Raw genomic sequence first — 21403 nt, forward strand, 5'->3', positions numbered from 1 at the left:
AACTTCAGAGAATTCTGCAACAGACAAGGAAAAGAAGACGTGTGGTCACTCACAAACAGGATTACAAAAGAAGCTCCCTCTCATCGACCTCCTAAAACACTTTGCAAAGATGACGTGTATTCCGAAACGAGCCTTGAAACGGCAAAAGCTTTACTCCAGCACTTTTATCCTGACGACAACGCAGACAGTACTGCTCACCACTTGTTTTTGCGGAGCAAAACTATAAATAAATCAGCTATACCAAACGATGTCCCGTTCTCTGAAGAAGAAGTCCTGGAAGCCATAAACACATTAAAACCCAACAGAGCCCCTGGTATAGATCATTGCCTTTGCTAAGCCCCATATTTTATTGTTAACCTCGGTGTATAATGCCTGCCTCCGAACAGGATACTTCCCAAAACTTTGGAAGGAAGCTTACGTGAAAATTCTACCAAAAGGCAACAAGGTCGACTCTAACGGTTTGGATTGGTACCGTCCCATCGGACTGCTTAATTTTGCGTTTGCCGGCTTCTGATTCAAGCCTCGAAAGTAATTTCTCTAAAGTCATTATTTCGTTAACAAGCTCAAAACTAAGTAACTCGAGTTTCTTATGTTTAATATGCGCAAAAATTCTTAAATTTGTTGTTTTATTATTTTTATCGTACGTATTTGCAGATCTTATTCAGGAACTTTCTTCGAAAAATTAAATGAAAATTTGTCGTAGACATGTAAAGTAAGTTGTTTTTCGTCGTTTTTGTCTGTTTTCCTATGTAAATTTTTGTCGTTTGCCTTTTTTGTCATTGCCCTTGTCTGCACTGCCAAAACTTGTTTATTAGCTTCTTTAATCTCATCGATAGTGATGCGCGATAGTGCATCAGCACAAACGTTTGATTTACCCTTTATGTAAACTATAGTAAAGTTATATTCTGCTAGTTCTAATCTTATTCTTGAAAGTTTTGAAGATGGGTCTTTCATGTTGAATAAGTATACTAGAGGTCTATGGTCTGACTTTACAATAAAATGGGTGCCATAAACGTAAGGTCGAAATTGCTTGATTGCAAAGTAAATAGCTAAAAGCTCTAATTCTATAATGGGTTTTTTCTGCTCTGCTTTATTAAATGCTTTAGAAGCGAAACAAATTGTTAAATCACTACCTTGCTGTTCTTGACTTAAAATAGCGCCACATCCAGTTGTGGAAGCATCAACTGTAATAATGAATTGTTTAGTAAAATCTGGATATAGAAGTAATTTTGGTGAAAGTAACGCTGCTTTCAAAGATAAAAATGCTCTTTCGCACTCTACATCCCATACAAATTCAACTCTTTTTCTGCTTAATCGATTTAGAGGCGCTGCCAGAGACGCAAAATCAGGTATAAACCGTCTGTAATAGTTTGCAATCGCGACGAATCGTCGTACCGCGTCTTTGTTAGTCGGTTTCGTATACTTTTTAATTGCGTTTATTTTAGAGTCGTCTGGCAACAAACCTTTGGCTGAACATTTGTGACCTAAAAATGTAACTTCTGGTCGTAAAAAGTTGCATTTATATGGGTTATGTTTGAGATTAAAAGACCCACAAGTATCGAAAACTTTTGAAAGATTTTTAATGTGGTGTGCTTCACTACAACCTATGACGAGAATATCGTCGACGTACAAAAATGCGACGTTGGGTGGTATACCCGAAAAAGCTATTGTCATCATTCGTGAGAATGAATTAGGTGCTATATTTAAGCCGAATGGAAGCACTTTCCATCTAAATGCGCCGCGGTCAGTGCTGAAAGACGTAATGTCACGAGAGTCAGGATGCAAGGGGATTTGATGAAATCATGAAAAAAGATCTAATGTGGAAAAACACTTTGCTCTACCGAGATTGTCTAAAATATCGTCAACTCTAGCTAGTGGGAATTTATCAGCAATGAGTTTTTTGTTTACTGCGCGAAAATCTACGCACATACGATACGCTTTTTGACCATTAGTATCTTTCTTTGGGACTACAATCAAAGGACTATTGTAATTGGAATAACTGGGTTCAATCAAATCGTTGTTTAACAATTTATTTACTTGGCGATTTATTTCTTCGCGTTGAGAATATGGCAAAGAGAGTATGGCAATCTATAGTTTTTAACATATACCGGCTCGTTGTCTGTCAGTCTTAATTTTTTCTCGTAAAAGTTGTTTAAAGTCATTTTGTCCGTATCAAGAGCGAAAATGTCGGCATAATCTATGCAAAGGTCAATTAATTTACTATGAGCATGTTGAGGTATTTGATTTTTTAAAATCGAAGTTAGTTTTTTCGTACATTTGTCTTCTGTTTCTGTCTTATTAATTGTATAAACATTATAATTTGAAAGTTTTTCTGTCCGAATACTATTTCTTTTTACATACTTTGCATCATCCGTGGTGTTAATGACTTTAATTATTGGGTTGCCGGAATTAACAATGCACCTAGCTGTGAAAACACCTTTTTCAATTTTCTGCGAGTCCACGAAAAGTGGCTCGGGTGAATCTCCTAAATCAAAAAGTCTGAATATTTCACATCTGGGAGGAATGATACAAAAGTCGATTTCTGTTCCGTGCAGGATTGGTATCGCAACCTTTTCATTGCCTACCCAAAAAGAAATTCTGTTTCTTTCATAATTAATAATGCATTTGTTAATTTTCAGAAAATCTTTACCCAATATGCCATCGGATGGAATATTAAAGTCTTCATTTACAACATGTAAAGTATGGTTAAGAGAAAATTTTGAAAAATTTAAATTTGCTGTAATTTTGCCTAAAGTAGAAACTGAATTAGAAGTGACACCGGTAATGTTAATAATGTCGTTTGTATTTAAGGAAATATTTCTGTCTAAACATGATATCTTTATTAAAGAAATGTCCGCTTGAGTGTCTACTAGGAAAGAACAAAATTTTTGTGACTCGTTAAGTTGTAATTCAATGAAATCAGAGTAATTTAAATTTAAACAATAGATGCCTATTGGTGAGGGAAGTTCGCTTACTGGCTTAGTTCGTCCTCCCCCAGTGTTCGCTCCTGAGGGGCGCTGGCGTTTAAAGCGGGAACGTTTGCGTTTCTACCTCTACCATTGGCTGATCTCGAATTGTTACCTCTTTTGATACTATTATTTGGATTTGATTTGGAATTTTTATTTGGACGCGTATTGTTATTGTTGTTATTCCGGTATCTATTTCCGTTATAATTCCTATACCTTTGATTATTATTGCTGTTAGAGTTGCTGTTGTATGCAAATGAATTATTGTTTCTATAACCAGTATAGCCGCGGTTTGGGTAAAAACCACGATAACTACCACGTGAATTTCTGAATGTGTTGTTACCACGTGATCGAAAAGCTAAAACCTGACGCCCAGTTACTTCGTTGTTTTGTTCTACAATTAATTTTGCTACTACGTCTTTCGGATCAGTAAATGCTGTTGAGGCTAAAATGGTTTTTACTAAATTGGAATTTGCATTTAAACGACACACGTTAACAGTTTGTTCGACTGCCATTTCATGAGCTTTAGCTTGAGTGATCCCTTCAATAATAAGAGACCGCTCAAGTGAGTCAGCTAGATCTTCAACTTTTTTAGCAAAATCTGTATAATTTTTACCGTTAACATGCAACGCTGCAATTCTCCCTGCTACAACTTTCGAGTTATCTGGTTTGATTTGACGTAGAGCTGTTTTAATTTCATTGACTGAAGTTACTTGTGTTGATACTGCTTCACGGGCTTTACCCTCTAATTTTGATTTTAAGAACGCTATAAAAGTATCATTTAAATCTGAAGTAGCGAATTGTTCAAGTAATGCGATTTTGTCTATAAAAGAATCAAGTGCTAGGGGATTACCACTGTAGTTTTCTCTAATAGAATTAGCACATGTGTTAATAAAAATTCTCTTTTCCTCAGATGTTGGCGTGATTTGATCGTTAAGATCTGGAGCTGAATTAGCAGAAGATGGGGCCACGTTTGTACTAATTGGATCGTTAAGATCTGGGTTTACGTTAAAAGAAGGGTTAACTAAGCTTGTACTATTTGGGTCGTTAAGATCTGATTTTAAAGTAGAAGAAGTTAAAGATAATATTTCACTATTTGAATCGTTAAGATTTGAAACTAAATTAGAGGTTAAATTTTTACTGGAAGAATCTTCGAAGCCTGGAAAATCTGCTGACGACGATAATTTATTTTCCTGTTTGGTGACTTTATCGGTCGAAGATGAAGTTAAACTTTCGTAGCTTGAGGCTGATTTATCGGAATCGGATTCTGAATCTGAAGTTCTTTGCACTTGCTTACCACTTCTAACATTGTACATATGAAACTAATGAAGCACTTGTTTGAATGTTGAATTTATATTTGAAGCTGAAGTGTTTTTGGAAAAGGAAAAAAATTTGTAAAAAGGGAACTGATTTACAGGTGAATAGTCGCTAAAGAAATATTTAACAATTTATTAGAAGAATTAATTGAAACTACAGTAAACTTGTATGAAAAATTTATAAAATTAATTGATTTAATTGACGCACCGATTTATTAAAAAAAAATCTCAATTTGGTTTTTCACGGAACCACCGCATGTATTAAAAATTGAATTGGTTTTTCACGGAACCACCGCATGTAATAAAAAAATCTTAATTGGTTTTTAACAAACCACCGTTTATAAAAAATTTCAATTCGCTTTTCACAAACCACCGTTATATCAAAAAATTCAAAATTTATGTGAAATGCGAAATTAATTTTTCCTTTAATTTTGAAATTTTAAATTTTTGATTTAAATGCGAAAGCACCGAATTTTATAAAAGTTTTATAAATGTTTTAATATACATACATAAAGCGTAAGAAAAACACCCGTAGGCAACATCTTAAATACATATATGTATACTTATTTTCTTCTTCTGGTCACTGCTGCTGCTGCGCTGGCAGACCTGAATCGCTGCTTTGTGGGAACCCAACAGGTATCTCCTTGCTGCTTGTATGTGTATTTGCGTGTTAATGGTGTTGGTGGTGGAAAATTTTGAGTGCCGTTAAATGCGCCGTTATGTGTGGCGTGGTGCGAGTGCCGTTATGTAAAATTTATAGAATTTGTAAAATTTTGAGTTAAATTTTCATTATTAAATTGTATTTTAATTTTGTTGAATTTTGCTTTTATTAAATGTTGATTAATAAAATTATTCTTGTGGATTATTAAATTCAATGTAGAAAATTTGTACTGTCGTTTTTAAATTTAATTTGTAAAATTGAATCGTAGAATTGTTTAAGTTTGTATTAGAACAACAGATTATAGGTTTGTTAAATTTTATTTTAAGAAATTATAGCGTAGTTTAGTAGAATTTTATTTAGAAAATTGTATATTTAGGTTTTGTTGAATTTTAGTTAGAAAATTGCATGATAGTTTATTAAAAATTTATTTAGAAAATTATGTGTTGAAATTTAGTTGAATTTTATTTAGAAAATTATATCGTAGATTAGTAAAATTTTAGTTAGGAAATTATGTATTGTATTTTTATTGAATTTATTTAGAAAATTACGCCGTAGGTTAAAATTTTAATTAGCAATTTATGTATTAGAATCTGAACAAATGCGTGGTGGCAACGGCGCGCACCCACGTATTTGTTAAAGATTAGTTAAGGCGAAAAAAGGGGAAGAAAATAAAAACACCAAAAGGGTTTCGTATTAATAAACAAGTAAGAACGGGACTGTCTTCGGCTGTGCCGAAGACTTCATACCTTTCATGAATGGGGCTGAACAATAATCTTATCCCGTTCGTAATCTCCGAATAATCGGATGTATAAGATAAGAAATATATAGTGAACAGATCTGCATACCTTAACGATTTTTAAGATAAATATAAAATTAAAAACAGGTAGGTACTTTGTGTGAGGATGCAAAGTTTCTGGTTTTTTGTGGTCTGCGTGTAAAAACTATGACTGCGAATCACGTATTTCAACAATATATTGCGTAAACGTAACTATTTGATGAAATTTGATGAATTTTGAAGCTTCTAGCCGTAAAAAGGGGGCAAAAATTGAGTTTATATGGGGTATATAATATAAGTATATACCACCGATCTCTATGATTTTTTCAGACAACAATATATGCTATACACGTAAGCATTTGGTGAAATTTGAAGCTTCTAGCTGTTAAAATGGGGAAGAAATTGCGCAAAGTTTCTTATCTGAACAATCGGTTGTATGGGATATATACTATATATACCACCGGTATCTATGATTTTCTCAGACAACAATATATGCTATACACGTAAGCATTTAGTGAAATTTGAACATATCTAAACAATTTTTAAGATAAATATAAAATAAAAAATAGGTAGGTAATCTGTGTGAGGATGCAAAGCTTCACGTTTTTTGTGGTCTGCATGTAAAAACTATGACTACGAATCACGTATTTCAAAAATATATGACGTAAACGTAACTATTTGATGAAATTTGATGAATTTTGAAGCTTCTAGCCGTAAAAAAGGGGCAAAAATGACAGTTTATATGAAGTATATAATATATATACCACCGATCTCTATGATTTTTTCAGACAACAATATATGCTATATACGTAAGCATATGGTGAAATTTGAAGCGTCTAGCTGTTAAAAAGGGGCAGAAATTGCGCAAAGTTTCTTAACTGAACAATCGGTTGTATGAGATATATACTATATATACCATCGATCTCAATGATTTTTTCAGACAACAATATATGCTATACACGTAAGCATTTGGTGAAAGTTGAAGCTTCTAGCTGTTAAAATGGGGAAGAAATTGCGCAAAGTTTCTTATCTGAACAATCGGTTGTATGGGATATATACTATATATACCACCGGTATCTATGATTTTCTCAGACAACAATATATGCTATACACGTAAGTATTTAGTGAAATTTGAACATATCTAAACGATTTTTAAGATAAATATAAAATAAAAAATAGGTAGGTAATCTGTGTGAGGATGCAAAGCTTCACGTTTTTTGTGGTCTGCATGTAAAAAATTTGACTACGAATCACGTATTTCAAAAATATATGACGTAAACGTAACTCTTTGATGAAATTTGATGAATTTTGAAGCTTCTAGCCGTAAAAAAGGGGCAAAAATGAGAGTTTATATGAAGTATATAATATATATACCACCGATCTTTATGATTTTTTCAGACAACAATATATGCTATATACGTAAGCATTTTGTGAAATTTGAAGCTTCTAGCTGTTAAAACGGGGCAGAAATTGCGCAAAGTTTCTTATCTGAACAATCGGTTGTATGAGATATATACTATATATACAACCGATCTCTATGATTTTTTCAGACAACAATATATGCTATATACTTAAGCATTTGCTGAAATTTGAAGCTTCTAGCTGTTAAAATGGGGTAGAAATTGCGAAAAGTTTCTTATCTGAACAATCGGTTGTGTGAGATATATACTATATATACAACCGATCTCTATGATTTTTTCAGACAACAATATATGCTATATACGTAAGCAATCGTTGAAATTTTAAGCTTATAGCTGTTAAAATGGGGTAGAAATTGCGAAAAGTTTCTTATCTGAACAATCGGTTGTATGAGATATATACTATATATACAACCGATCTCTATGATTTTTTCAGACAACAATATATGCTATATACGTAAGCAATCGGTGAAATTTGAAGCTTATAGCTGTTAAAATGGGGTAGAAATTACGAAAAGTTCCTTATCTGAACAATCGGTTGTGGGGGATATATACTATATATACGACCGATCTCATCAATTTTTTTAGGCAACAATATGTGCAATATACGAAAGTATATGGTGAAGTTTGAAGCTTCAATCTGTTAAATTGGGTAAGATATTACAAAAAACCCCTTTTTCTGAAAAATCGGTTGTATGGAGGATATATGCTATAGTGGTCCGATCCGGTCGGTTCCGACAAATGTCTAATCGGACACCCAAATACACCCGCTCACCAAATTTTATCAAGATATCTCAAAAATTTAGGGACTAGTTTGCATACAAACAGACAGACGGACAGACGGACAGACGGACATGGCTAAATCAACTCAGCTCTTCAACCTGATTATTTCGGTTTACTTAATGGTGGGTCTATCTATTTTCCTTTAAGGACTTACAATTTTCGGTTTCGTGACGAAATTAATATACCATTTCATTTTCATGAAAGTTATAAAAATAGGTAGGTAATCTGTGTGAGGATGCAAAGCTTCACGTTTTTTGTGGTCTGCATGTAAAAAGTATGACTACGAATCACGTAATTCAAAAATATATGACGTAAACGTAACTATTTGATGAAATTTGATGAATTTTGAAGCTTCTAGCCGTAAAAAAGGGGCAAAAATGAGAGTTTATATGAAGTATATAATATATATACCACCGATCTCTATGATTTTTTCAGACAACAATATATGCTATATACGTAAGCATTTTGTGAAATTTGAAGCTTCTAGCTGTTAAAACGGGGCAGAAATTGCGCAAAGTTTCTTATCTGAACAATCGGTTGTATGAGATATATACTATATATACAACCAATCTCTATGATTTTTTCAGACAACAATATATGCTATATACTTAAGCATTTGCTGAAATTTGAAGCTTCTAGCTGTTAAAATGGGGTAGAAATTGCGAAAAGTTTCTTATCTGAACAATCGGTTGTGTGAGATATATACTATATATACAACCGATCTCTATGATTTTTTTAGACAACAATATATGCTATATACGTAAGCAATCGGTGAAATTTTAAGCTTATAGCTGTTAAAATAGGGTAGAAATTACGAAAAGTTCCTTATCTGAACAATCGGTTGTGGGGGATATATACTATATATACGACCGATCTCATCAATTTTTTCAGGCAACAATATGTGCAATATACGAAAGTATATGGTGAAGTTTGAAGCTTCAATCTGTTAAATTGCGTAAGATATTACAAAAAACCCCTTTTTCTGAAAAATCGGTTGTATGGAGGATATATGCTATAGTGGTCCGATCCGGTCGGTTCCGACAAATGTCTAATCGGACACCCAAATACACCCGCTCACCAAATTTTATCAAGATATCTCAAAAATTGAGGGACTAGTTTGCATACAAACAGACAGACGGACAGACGGACAGACGGACATGGCTAAATCAACTCAGCTCTTCAACCTGATTATTTCGGTATACTTAATGGTGGGTCTATCTATTTTCCTTTAAGGACTTACAATTTTCGGTTTCGTGACGAAATTAATATACCATTTCATTTTCATGAAAGGTATAAAAATAGGTAGGTAATCTGTGTGAGGATGCAAAGCTTCACGTTTTTTGTGGTCTGCATGTAAAAAGTATGACTACGAATCACGTATTTCAAAAATATATGACGTAAACGTAACTATTTGATGAAATTTGATGAATTTTGAAGCTTCTAGCCGTAAAAAAGGGGCAAAAATGAGAGTTTATATGAAGTATATAATATATATACCACCGATCTCTATGATTTTTTCAGACAACAATATATGCTATATACGTAAGCATTTTGTGAAATTTGAAGCTTCTAGCTGTTAAAACGGGGCAGAAATTGCGCAAAGTTTCTTATCTGAACAATCGGTTGTATGAGATATATACTATATATACAACCGATCTCTATGATTTTTTCAGACAACAATATATGCTATATACTTAAGCATTTGCTGAAATTTGAAGCTTCTAGCTGTTAAAATGGGGTAGAAATTGCGAAAAATTTCTTATCTGAACAATCGGTTGTGTGAGATATATACTATATATACAACCGATGTCTATGATTTTTTTCAGACAACATAATATGCTATATACGTAGGCAATCGGTGAAATTTTAAGCTTATAGCTGTTAAAATGGGGTAGAAATTGCGAAAAGTTTCTTATCTGAACAATCGGTTGTATGAGATATATACTATATATACAACCGATCTCTATGATTTTTTCAGACAACAATATATGCTATATACGTAAGCAATCGGTGAAATTTGAAGCTTATAGCTGTTAAAATAGGGTAGAAATTACGAAAAGTTCCTTATCTGAACAATCGGTTGTGGGGGATATATACTATATATACGACCGATCTCATCAATTTTTTCAGGCAACAATATGTGCAATATACGAAAGTATATGGTGAAGTTTGAAGCTTCAATCTGTTAAATTGGGTAAGATATTACAAAAAACCCCTTTTTCTGAAAAATCGGTTGTATGGAGGATATATGCTATAGTGGTCCGATCCGGTCGGTTCCGACAAATGTCTAATCGGACACCCAAATACACCCGCTCACCAAATTTTATCAAGATATCTCAAAAATTGAGGGACTAGTTTGCATACAAACAGACAGACGGACAGACGGACAGACGGACATGGCTAAATCAACTCAGCTCTTCAACCTGATTATTTCGGTATACTTAATGGTGGGTCTATCTATTTTCCTTTAAGGACTTACAATTTTCGGTTTCGTGACGAAATTAATATACCATTTCATTTTCATGAAAGGTATAAAAATAGGTAGGTAATCTGTGTGAGGATGCAAAGCTTCACGTTTTTTGTGGTCTGCATGTAAAAAGTATGACTACGAATCACGTAATTCAAAAATATATGACGTAAACGTAACTATTTGATGAAATTTGATGAATTTTGAAGCTTCTAGCCGTAAAAAAGGGGCAAAAATGAGAGTTTATATGAAGTATATAATATATATACCACCGATCTCTATGATTTTTTCAGACAACAATATATGCTATATACGTAAGCATTTTGTGAAATTTGAAGCTTCTAGCTGTTAAAACGGGGCAGAAATTGCGCAAAGTTTCTTATCTGAACAATCGGTTGTATGAGATATATACTATATATACAACCGATCTCTATGATTTTTTCAGACAACAATATATGCTATATACTTAAGCATTTGCTGAAATTTGAAGCTTCTAGCTGTTAAAATGGGGTAGAAATTGCGAAAAGTTTCTTATCTGAACAATCGGTTGTGTGAGATATATACTATATATACAACCGATCTCTATGATTTTTTTAGACAACAATATATGCTATATACGTAAGCAATCGGTTAAATTTTAAGCTTATAGCTGTTAAAATGGGGTAGAAATTGCGAAAAGTTTCTTATCTGAACAATCGGTTGTATGAGATATATACTATATATACAACCGATCTCTATGAGTTTTTCAGACAACAATATATGCTATATACGTAAGCAATCGGTGAAATTTGAAGCTTATAGCTGTTAAAATGGTGTAGAAATTACGAAAAGTTCCTTATCTGAACAATCGGTTGTGGGGGATATATACTATATATACGACCGATCTCATCAATTTTTTCAGGCAACAATATGTGCAATATACGAAAGTATATGGTGAAGTTTGAAGCTTCAATCTGTTAAATTGGGTAAGATATTACAAAAAACCCCTTTTTCTGAAAAATCGGTTGTATGGAGGATATATGCTATAGTGGTCCGATCCGGTCGGTTCCGACAAATGTCTAATCGGACACCCAAATACACCCGCTCACCAAATTTTATCAAGATATCTCAAAAATTGAGGGACTAGTTTGCATACAAACAGACAGACGGACAGACGGACAGACGGACATGGCTAAATCAACTCAGCTCTTCAACCTGATTATTTCGGTATACTTAATGGTGGGTCTATCTATTTTCCTTTAAGGACTTACAATTTTCGGTTTCGTGACGAAATTAATATACCATTTCATTTTCATGAAAGGTATAAAAAAGGAATTCACAGTGTTTTATTCAATGTGTATAAATACAACAAGTGTTAAGGAAGATGTTAACAAATGTTGTGAAAGTTTAAAATATGAAATATATTTAGGAAATTATAACTTACGTGAACGGGCGATTGCGTGTACCTTTGCTGGCTGCTGGATTTAAAGAGGACGAGACTCTTTGCTACATGACCCGATGAACCCACGATACAGCTCCTTCGTTGGGTTTCCCGGCAACAAAGTTGCTGTACCGCGGGCTCACAGCGGTAAAAAATCTAAGATAAATACGTACTACCACGCACACATACCTGTGTGTATAGTGATCACAAGAATATGTGGGTGGTAGTAACGAAGAAAAATAACCAAAGAAAGTTATGTTACGAGGGGGTGGAGATATATTTAGGCCTACGTACGTGGTTTCTGATTCCGTGCAGTAATTACTTAGTTTTTAATGAAACGCTCCTATTTTCGGCAGGCTCCTGAGACCACCAGCCCGAATACGGTCGGTTGGGTCAGGAGACCGCCAACTGTTGTTGCTGGCGTTCCGCTCACCATCACTTCGGCGTATAGATCAGCGCCGAGTGTCAGCCGAACTGGCGATGAGCGGTAAAACTGGGGATCCGCAAGCCGCATGAATTCAAAAGGCGCGGCAATCTTCAGGTCCACATTAGACGGCAGACTCAAGCGATAGTGGCCTGTGACCACTGCGGCTTGAGTGGTGACGTGCTTCGTTGACCCGAACTTGCCGCGCAGAATAATGGTCCTTGGCACTCCAATTGGAGATCACGTACCAGCTCTGCATCGACGATTGTGCTGGTGGCGCAGGGATCAATGATAGCCCGAACCAGGTGTAGATGCCCCCGCGATTCGATGCGCACTATGGCCGTCGGCGAAATGGGCACAAAAGGCCGCACGATGGGTGCTGGAGTATCTTGGAGCAGTCGGCCGCTTCGGAAGTCTTCCGGTGTACCCCGCGATAGTGCTCGTGTATTTTGGGCATCAGAAGGGTAAGCGCGTCAACTTATTTCGCCGCTGCTGTTTTCCGCGTTTGGATGACTTGGTCGGGCCTCCTTGGAGTCCGATGTCGCGGTGCCGCCAGTTGTCTAGTTCGTTTCGACGTTTATTTGCTTTCGCCGCGCTTCTTTCATGCTGTAACAGCGGCCGGAAGCTGCGCATCCCATGATTTACCGTTGACGGTCTTGTCTCCGTTTTTGCTCGCTCTTCCTGCATTTTCGCTCTCTCTTCCTCCATTTCCTCTTCCCCCACCTGCTGAGCCCAGGATTTAGCCGGCCCCGAGAGGTTGATCGACAACGCATCTGCGGACGTGTTGTCTTCGCCGTTTGTGGTCGTCTCGTCGCTTACCGGTCGACGCTCATCTAAATGAAGCGTGGTGTGGTGCTTCTCTTGGCACCTGTTTTAGCGATACTTGCTGCTACATTTGCCCACGCGGTGAAAGGGCGACAGACAGTTTGGACAGTACTTATGCAGAAGTACTGCCCGCAACCTCTCTTCTGGGGATTTTTTCCGGTATTCGGCACAGATCCTAAGGCTATGATCCCTGCCGCAGACCTGGCAAGCAACGTCGAAACGCTTTGCGCCTCCCTCTGACTTGGCCAATAAGGTTTGGTAACGGGTCATGATCTGAAAGAATATTGGTATCATTGATCATACCCAAATTGAGGTTGGCGGAATGTTGTTTGGGTGGCGTAAACAAAAAAAATTATCTCTAATATATTTTCGCAGAAGAAAAAAACATTTTATTGAAATAAAATTTAATTGAAATAAAAAATTAAAGGCCATAAGTAAATACTTATGCGCACAAAGAAAGGAAGAAAAAACGGATTTCGCACGCATCCATGCGATGTGGCTGTTGCTTTAGCGCCTTTAGTACATTTTATAATTTGATTTATGTCGGTGGATGTCACCGAAGTAGTCCTAAAATTTACTTTTGATTTGTGGTGAACTTTGTTTTCACAACAAGTGGCTTGCCACCACACGGAACGGTTCCAAACCTGGCTGAAAAGGTATTACAGAGTTGCACTTCCACCATTCAACATTATTTTTGACGTGTATTGTCGATAATGTTGAGATTCGTGGAATTGAGTATTTTAAATCTCAACCAAATGAATGATTGGTCGAGATATGTAATACGCGACATGTGTGGCGTGTTGGGTTCGATATGTCGTGCGGCATGTAATGCGTGACGTTTAGTGCGGCGTGTAGTGCATGACGTGTAGTCCGGCATGTAGTACGTGTCGTGTAGTGTGCGAGATGATTGCGCATGAGGCCTAATGTCGGTGTTGCCGTGCATTGACTGTCAGAAGAAAAGTGTAGACATTTGACACATGGTTCAACTATATACAGGTTGGCTCATCTGTAAAGCAACAAAATATGTCTGTTCAAATTTTCAAAATCTGTGTATTCGTGTTGGTGCGAATGGTATGGAATGGAAACACAAAACTTAGCAGTTTTTGTATGTGTAAGTAAAATATTGCCAATGTGTTGGTTTCATTTTCAGTTTGACATCTCCTTTTGACAATCCCTTCGACCGTGCAATGACATAAATAAAATCAGCTGATGAGATGAGCCAACCTGTACATAATTGAACCATGCATTTGACATTTGTTACAATTTTTTTTTCATTTCCTGAATGGAAAAAAAATTATTGATTTAAAACACGCGGTGGTGAGTATGGAGGCTAGAAGTTATAGTCTTTTTTCATTAATTAATTTTTCTTTCTCTTTTATTTGCAGGTATATCTGGCAGAAATCAATGCAGATAACACGTATACACCGACTTTGCAATTCAAGGTGCTTGGCAGAGCAAAAGTACATTCCTTAGAAATAGGTGTAGCGGATTCGGATGCAAGTTCGGCTGTTAAAAAGCAGAGTGTTCTGTATCCACAAACTCTTACTGAAACATTGAAGGCAGACACCACACACAAATTATTACTGAAATAAGTACTAATTGACGAAAGTACAACAAAGGTTGTTACAGTCCATCAAGCATTCGTACGCCTATCAAAAACTGACACAAAAGAAGAAATAATATTTGTTGCTGAACAAAATAGCAATAAAGCTTACACGTTTGATATGGATGTAGGTGCACATGCTGCTGAATTTGGCTATAAATCTGGGAAATAGAGAGCTTTATTTAATTGTCGGCGATGCATCGATTTCGAATTCATTCCAATGGCACGTAGCCAATATTCAACTACTCAAATTCGCACGCGAATCAGCAGTTTCTCCTGGTAATCAGAAGACCACTTCCAGAAATAGAGCACATGTTCCGTCCACCAGAAAAACGTCCACCAAGTTTTGTGTCTGATGTTTTTACTGGTTTGCGTTTGACACCTCTTGTTCTAATATTTATATTCTGGGGGAAGTTGGGCATCAACGTTTCTAACTTCAACTTTGCTCTGAGCACAATTGGCTTTCATACAGGATTTGGTGGCATATTGGCGCTTTTTACTATATTTTAATTAAAGCTAAACATGTTCCAAACATTACGATTACTAATTCCTATTGCAGTATTTACATTTTTATGTGGAAATCGGCTTTTACGGCGTATATACGCGCAACGTATAGCAAAGTCACCATCATCATCGTCCACCAGCGAGTTAACACCTTTAGACCCTAAGTAGATAGATATATACATATATACATATATACATATATACATATATACTTATATTCATATATACATATATACATATATACATATATACATATATTCATATATACATATATACATATATACATACCAAACACACACATAATTATTGTTTACGAATTAAAATATCTGTAAGCAATAACAATAACAATAACAATAACCTTTTTCCCTTCAAGAGATAATGAAGAACAAACAAAGAAACATAATCTTGTTTGTCTGATAAGTAACAAAGCATTTTGATAACATTATACTTAACATGTAAACATCTTTCGAATAACAACCTTGTCAATAAACAAACAATATTTAGAATTAGTATAAATAGAAGTAAACACAAAAATGTAGTCAGTTCTGAAAATAAACGAAGATTGAAAGAAGCTTCTGCTTATATTTTTATTTCAACTTCCAACACGGACTCATAACTGGGGGATCAACCGAACTTTAAGCCTTTTTTCTATTGAAAAAATTAATCCACGGGAAGAAAGACTTCCAACACTCGTTTATTAAAAAAAGTGGATAAATAATAATAAAAAAAAAAAATCTCTGAAAAATTGAGACAAAAAAGTGAAGTGAAAATCTGGATACTTTACGAAGACTTCGGAGCGGAAAAAAACAAAAATCCTACGACGAACACAGAAACATAAATAAGTGTACAATGGAACAACAACTGGCCCAACTAAATGCCCAGTTCACCGTACTGACGAACCAGATGCAGCAACAAAAACGGAATTCATGGAGAAAATTGCCTCACTAAACAACGAAACGCTCAGGAAGCATTGGTTTTGTACGAAGAGGTAAAACTAAATATTACTGATGCCAAGGATATCGACCTTGAGCTTTTCAAATCCCTACCAAAATTTGACGGGGATATGGAGCAATACTGATCATGAAGATCGCAAGTGTGGACATTCATGGAAAAATATTACAGTGCTCTGGGAATAATGCGCACAAAAATTACTGGACCCGCTGCTAACGTTCGGACGAACCACAACACCCAATTGAATTTTTATTCAATCATTAATAGATTGGATTATACATATGCAGACCAACGCCCACTATATGTGTTTCTGGATGAAATGAAGCGAATCACACAGGGTAGAAAAACCCTTGCAGAATTCCACAGCGATGTTTCTAAGGCACTTAATTTAGCCCTATCAAAAATTAAGATGTCCAATGATAACAAGTGAATGATAGCATACGCTAATCAGGAGACAATAAGGACGTTTATTCTCCAAATATACAAGCGGTACATTGTACAGCCATAACCCAGAAAATTTGGAATCGGCATATGCGATAGCTTCTACCATTTTTCACGACAATGAGAATGCGGAATTCGAGACACGGCCCAGACTAGAAAGTAACAGCAGACGGCATCAACACAGCACAAACCGAAACACCTACTCACAACATAAAGAGGAAAGATATTACAAGCCAAACGTAAGGATGCAGAATCACAACTACCAGGCAAGTAGTTTTAATCAACAACACCAACAACAACCACCACAGCGACAACAACAACCCACACCTACTCCAATGGACATAGACCAATCCAGACAATTCATGCAGACAACCAAGTACAATAATGCCGTAAGTCAAAATCCTTTTAAATCAAACCATGTATATAAAAGAGATAGAGCATCTAGCTACAATAACGCCACTTCTCCGCCAGATAGGAAGTTCCAAAGAATTAACCACTTAAATAGAGAAGATATAGAGTCAGTGGATGTACCTAATTATGAGGAACAATTTGAAACAGGCAGTACTTTTTTAGGCGAATAAACGGGTTGCCTTGCTTACAGACAAAATGCGGCCTAACCGGCACACCCGTTATCTTATTAATTGACACAGGCTCCACTAACAATTACATTAATATAAATTGTAATATAGGAAAATCTATTAAATTAAAACCATTTAAAACCAAAACCTTACATGTGTAACCGTCAACTTACCGTGAGGTATCATTGACGGTGGTGATTATTAGGTGGCTGGGTATGACCGCTTACAATGGTAGGTGGTCACCCAGTGGTTCCTGGGTGGTGAGAGTAGGAACCGATAGTTACCTAATGGCAGTAGAAGGGTCGCGGCGGGCGGAATCCTCTGGTGCCTTAGCTCTTGCGGCGTGGGGTGGGTTTTGCCTTGCCTCTACTGCGTTCACATAAACTTTAAATTTATTAGGATTCCTAACAGAACTAAATGATTTAAACCACAAAGAAATAGGGCCGCATGAAAGAATCGAAAACAAAAAAAAAACGAACCCATTGAACGTTAATCGTGCGGATTGGTATGCGATGTCCAAGATGATGTTCGACAATCGCCTTCTTAACCCTTTCCCAACCATGATCCTCTATACAACTTGTTGGTGAAGATCCCCTCTAAAATGATTTTCCTTACCTCTTTATATCACCATATGCCTTCAGGAAAACTCCAAAAACTTAACACATTATAAGTACGTTATAAACTGACTTCAGATTTTTATTCATTAAAGGAAAAATCTTAAACTAGGCTGATAAGCTATGCTAAACATATCGTTCAATTTTCATTAGATTTGGATAAATCCTCATGTTAATTAATCTTGCTTGTAAAGAGTAAAACTTGGCTTAGATATAGATTAACAATATTATTTACATGAAAGGTATCATTTTTGGGGTTGTGTAGTATGCTAACCAAATTTAAGACCTATATTAATTAGTTTTATTTGTTAACATTTTTAACACTTATTAACAAGATTTTAGTTGAAGTTAAAACTTATTTGAACCCCCTTTTACTCGGAAATCAGAAACGGAAGCTAACGACTGTTGTGGTAGGGATCGATCTCGTAGCTTTAATCAAAGGAACTGGGCAGATTACTCTTAACAAAACACTCCATGTAACCTCAAGGTAACCCGTGTGAGCGTTACTAGGTTGACAGAATTATGTAGCTAGGTATCAGAATACGTTGTACTGACTTACATACGTACGTGCAAATGTATATGCTTATACCTTCAACATTTTAGGTATACCATTTACTAAAGATCTATGTATGTACATAACTATGTTAATCCGCAACAAAAATCAATCAAAGAAAATAGGCAAAAAGGGAAAATTTACTTACATGCATATGACGTGTGTATGTAGATATGGTTGTCCATGATATCTCCCGTTGAAAGGCCTTTCAGCGTCGAATATGCTGGAGCGGTAATTTAGTTGGTGTTGTTTTAATTTTCGTGGAGCTAAAATTCTGGTTTTGATAACTGTGACGTCATTACTTTGGCAAAATGCTACGCAACGTTAGCCGGTTCAAAAAAAACTGAATTTTCTTTCTCGAAACTTTAACATTGAATTTTTGAATTTGCAATTCTTTTGGCTTTCAACATAGGTAGTGGTTATGGTGTCATTGCTCCAAAAAAAGAGCCAAAAAGGAACCCTAACACAACCACAATCGTCCTACTCTCCTGTCTCTAATTTCACATCTTAACATTGTATTGCAACTATAGGTATATAAGAATTTTTTTTGCTTCTTTGTGTGAACTTATTTCTTTAAAATGATGTAACTTTAACATATAACTTTAACTTCATGCTATACATATTTTAATTAACAAACAAAATTGATTTTTTTTTCTTTGAAAATATTTTTCTTTTTAAAGATTGGAAACTGGCTACTGCATATACTTTTTTTAACAGTCCTAACTAGTTTTACTACACTATGTAATCCAAGATTTTGGACTTTTTTATTTCGGACTTTTGTCCTTTTGTCAACCCAATTGCGGCTGGCTGTACTACTTATGCGCGCCTGGTATGCACTTTATGCGGCGATACACGTTAGGATGAAGGGTGATCCCTGAGGATCTAATGCGCCCGTAAGGGAGTCATTACTCCAAGCAGGAATCTCTTTATACTGTTTTCCTCTTACCAAACCTTATGTGATGTATGGTTACATGGAATCATATGCATGGATTCCATATGAACTAGCTCCTAAATAAATTGCTTCACACCTGTACCAATGTGAAAAAGTGACGATTTGGTGAAGCGGCCTCTAGCCAGGAATCCTGTGAACAGGTGCGATTGTTGTAATGACAATGACGTAGCTATTTAAATACGCGCAATTGGAAATGATGATGAGTGGTTGAAGTTGGTGGACAGGATGAAGGAGTTTTTACTCCGCCCAGAGCTATCATTCCAGCAAGTGGTGCTCCTATTTTTCTGGATATATCGCGGAAATAGGAGGTCACTGATTCGTCTTCGGCTTAAAACCACTATATACTTTCTTTTTTGCTGCTATGATTGCGTTCACAATTTCGCGATAACTGACGGGATATATCAATAACTCACTTGTTCACTTGGTAGAGACATTTTCCAAAAAGAGAGGCTAACTGTAGCCGCGTGAGCCCTTTTATACCTTCCGGTTTTCTGACTTTTGGCTTCCAATTTTGACATTTGCTTCTATTCTTTCTTAGGTTCAACAAAGTTGAGCTTTCGCTCGCTGGCTGTTCTTAATTCAGCACCATAGGCCGACCGGATGTTCAATTTTTTCGCATGCAACTTTTTTTGTTGCGAAATGAAGGCGATAAAGGTACCATACTTGCTTTGATGAAAAGTGACCATTACACATGGTTACTCAATTGTAAATTCTAAAAAAGTTATAACGATGTACGGGCATCATTTAACGTTCTATGAAATAAGGGAACTCAACGACTTTGACATGATACTCGGAGAACAGGGATTACGCCAAATGAAGGCAGAAGTTAGATTATTTGACTATAGCTTGAAGTATCAGAAGGAGAAGATCCTGGCAGCAGAACCAAGGATTAATTATACAATAAATAACGAAAAATTTAAAGATCAGGTAAAAGAGCTAATGAATAGAAATAATAATACAAATGGTAAATTGCCTTTTACAACCACAATACAAGCAACTATCAAGACCGAATCGGAAGACCCTATATGGACAAAACAATACCCATATCCCATGTCCGATCACGACTTTGTCAAGAAAGAAATTGAGAAACTCTTAAACGACGGTATAATACAACCAAGCAAAAGCCTATATGGACTGTACCAAAAAAGGGCACCGATGACCAAGGCAAGCCCAAACGGAGAATGGTTGTTGACTCCCAAAAGATAAATTCTCATACGATTACTGACAGATATCCAATTCCAGATATTAATATGACAATACAAAACCTCGGAAAAGCCAAGATTTTTTTCACAATAGATTTAGAATCAGGGTTTCACCAGATTTTAATTAAAGAACCTGATCGAGAAAAGACAGCATTCTCTGTCAACGGCGCAAAGTATGAATTTATCAGAATGCCATTCGGGTTAAAGAATGCACCCTCCATATTTCAACGATGCGTTGACGACATCCTTAGAGAGTTTATCGGAAAGTTCGCGTATGTTTATATTGATGACGTACTAATTTATTCATCTACACCAGAAGAACATATGGAACACATCCGGATTATAATTAACGCACTTCATAATGCTAACATGAAAATTTCTGACGAAAAGTCAAATTTTTTCCAGGATTCAGTTGAATAACTTGGACACATTATAAAACATAATAGAATTACGGTAGACCCAAAAAAATCGAAACTGTAAAGAAAGACCCAAAACCAAAAAATGTGAAAGAATTGAGATCTTTCCTAGGACTTGCTAGTCACTACAGAAAGTTTATAAAGGATTTTGCTAAAATCACGAAACCTTTCACGATTAATTTGAGAGGAGAATTAGGAATGGTATCAAAAAATCAAAGTGCTAAAATACCAATACAATTAGATACAGCAGCCGAAGAAGCCTTGGAAAAAATAAAAAACGCTCTACAAGAGCAAGTTGAACTTTTCCAGCCTGATTTCTCTAAACCATTTAGTCTAACAACCGATGCTAGTAATTTCGCTATCGGGGCAGTTCTGTCACAAAATCGTCACCCGATCGCATTCATTTCACGCACCCTAAGTGAAACAGAACAAAACTATAGTACCAATGAAAAAGAACTACTAGCAATCGTTTGGTCCTTGCAAAAACTTAGAAATTATTTGTATGGTGTGGCAAACTTGACAATTTACACGGAC

The 21403-nt window shown here is 35.9% G+C and overlaps 1 pseudogene; it reads left to right on the plus strand.

The window, feature by feature from the left end:
* LOC137235166 (dolichyl-diphosphooligosaccharide--protein glycosyltransferase subunit 2-like) overlaps nt 1–15330 on the plus strand; it is a 26042-nt pseudogene extending 10712 nt beyond the window's left edge.
* The last annotated feature ends 6073 nt before the right edge of the window (nt 15331–21403 follow it).

This window comes from Eurosta solidaginis, chromosome X (assembly GCF_040869045.1).
Source record: "Eurosta solidaginis isolate ZX-2024a chromosome X, ASM4086904v1, whole genome shotgun sequence".
NCBI lineage: Eukaryota > Metazoa > Arthropoda > Insecta > Diptera > Tephritidae > Eurosta > Eurosta solidaginis.